This window comes from Embiotoca jacksoni, unplaced genomic scaffold (assembly GCF_022577435.1).
Source record: "Embiotoca jacksoni isolate LCO1_2020_lvr unplaced genomic scaffold, fEmbJac1.0.p SCAF_142, whole genome shotgun sequence".
Lineage (NCBI taxonomy): Eukaryota > Metazoa > Chordata > Actinopteri > Embiotocidae > Embiotoca > Embiotoca jacksoni.
In genome coordinates this window covers 7,501-10,000 of record NW_027185277.1, presented here as the reverse complement: position 1 = coordinate 10,000, position 2,500 = coordinate 7,501, and the positions used below count along the sequence as shown (strand labels likewise).

Here is a 2,500-nt window from a genome sequence, read left to right as displayed (position 1 = left end):
AATATATCATTCAGCATTAATGGTGCTGATAACAAGCTGGATGGTCCCTCTCCTCTTCAACCTGGAGGATGCAGCGTCCATGATTTCCAAACAGAATCTCAGATTGTGATCCATCAGACCTCAGGACAGTTGTCCACTTCACCTCAGTCCATCTTCAATGATCTCGGTCCAGAGAAGGCGGCGGTGTTTCTGGATCATGTTTCTATCTGGTTTCTTCTTTGGAGAGTTTTAACAGCATTTGTGGACGCAGCGATGAACTGTGTTCACAGACGATGGTTTTCACAAGTGTTCCTGAGCCCGTGCAGTGATTTCCACTCCAGAACAGTGTCTGATCACGGCCATATGTTGTCCTTTGTCTATTTTCAATTATTAAATTAAATGAGTTTACATGATTTACAAATCATCACGTTCTGTTTTCATTTACATTTTACACAGCGTCCCATCTGTTTTCTTAACGGTATTGTAATATAAAAAAAATTCTTAGAGCAGAACGTGAAATAAAAACCACTCAGACAAGCTGCTACTCTGTTGGACGTGTTGGACGTGATGAACGCGTTGGACGTGATGGACGTGATGGACGTGATGAACGTGATGGACGTGTCGGACGTGTCAGACGTGATTGACATGATGGACGTGATGAACGTGATTGACGTGTTGGACGTGATGAACGTGTTGGACGTGATGGGCGTGTTGGACGTGATGGACGTGATGGACGTGTTGCACGTGATGGACGTGTCGGACGTGATGGACGTGATGGACGTGTCGGACGTGATGGACGTGTCGGACGTGTCGGACGTGATTGACGTGTCGGACGTGATTGACGTGTCGGACGTGATTGACATGTTGGACATGATGAACGTGATTGACGTGTTGGACGTGATGAACGTGTTGGACGTGATTGACGTGTTGGACGTGATGGACGTGTTGGACGTGATGGACATGTTGGACGTGATGGACGTATTGGACGTGATGAACGTGTTGGACGTGATGAATGTGTTGGACGTGATGGATGTGATGGACGTGTGGGACGTGATGAACGTGTTGGACGTGATGAGCGTGTTGGACGTGATGGATGTGATGGACGTGTGGGACGTGATGAACGTGTTGGACGTGATGAGCGTGTTGGACGTGATGGACGTGTTGGACGTGATGAACGTGTTGGACGTGATGAACGTGATTGACGTGTTGGACGTGATGAACGTGTTGGACGTGATGGGCGTGTTGGACGTGATGGACGTGATGAACGTGATGGACGTGTCGGACGTGATGGACGTGTCGGACGTGATTGACGTGATGGACGTGTCGGACGTGATTGACGTGTCGGACGTGATTGACATGTTGGACATGATGAACGTGATTGACGTGTTGGACGTGATGAACGTGTTGGACGTGATTGACGTGTTGGACGTGATGGACGTGTTGGACGTGATTGACGTGTTGGACGTGATGGACGTGTTGGACGTGTTGGACGTGTTGGACGTGATGGACGTGTTGGACGTGATGGACGTGATGGACGTGTTGGACGTGATGAACGTTTTGGACGTGATGGATGTGATGGACGTGTGGGACGTGATGAACGTGATGAACGTGTTGGACGTGATGGACGTGATTGACGTGTTGGACGTGATGAACGTGTTGGACGTGATGAACGTGATGGACGTGTTGCACGTGATGGACGTGTTGGACGTAATGAACGTGTTGGACGTGATGGACGTGTTGGACGTGATGAACGTGTTGGACGTCATGAACGTGTTGGACGTCATGAACGTGATGGACGTCATGAACGTGATGGACGTCATGAACGTGATGGACGTGATGAACGTGTTGGACGTGATGGATGTGATGAACGTGTTGGACGTCATGAACGTGTTGGACGCCATGAACGTGTTGAACATGTTGGACGTGTTGGACGTGATGAACGTGATGGACGTGATGAACATGTTGGATGTGATGAATGTGTTGGACGTCATGAACGTGTTGAACATGTTGGACGTGTTGGACGTGATGAACGTGATGGACGTGTTGGACGTGATGAACGTGTTGGACGCCATGAACGTGATGGACGTGATGAACATGTTGGATGTGATGAATGTGTTGGACGTCATGAACGTGTTGAACATGTTGGACGTGTTGGACGTGATGAACGTGATGGACGTCATGAACGTGATGGACGTCATGAACGTGATGGACGTGATGAACGTGTTGGACGTGATGGATGTGATGAACGTGTTGGACGTCATGAACGTGTTGGACGCCATGAACGTGATGAACATGTTGGATGTGATGAACGTGTTGGACGTCATGAACGTGATGGACGTCATGAACGTGATGAACGTGATGAACGTGATGAACATGTTGGATGTGATGAATGTGTTGGACGTCATGAACGTGTTGAACATGTTGGACGTGTTGGACGTGATGAACATGTTGGATGTGATGAATGTGTTGGACGTCATGAACGTGTTGAACATGTTGGACGTGTTGGACGTGATGAACGTGT

At 48.6% G+C, this 2,500-nt stretch overlaps 1 protein-coding gene across 1 annotated transcript in view; it reads right to left on the bottom strand.

The window, feature by feature from the left end:
• Positions 1–2,500, bottom strand: part of LOC138197595 (nuclear factor 1 A-type-like) — a gene marked incomplete at its 5' end in the record, with an annotated part of 51,915 nt that overhangs the window by 42,737 nt on the left and 6,678 nt on the right.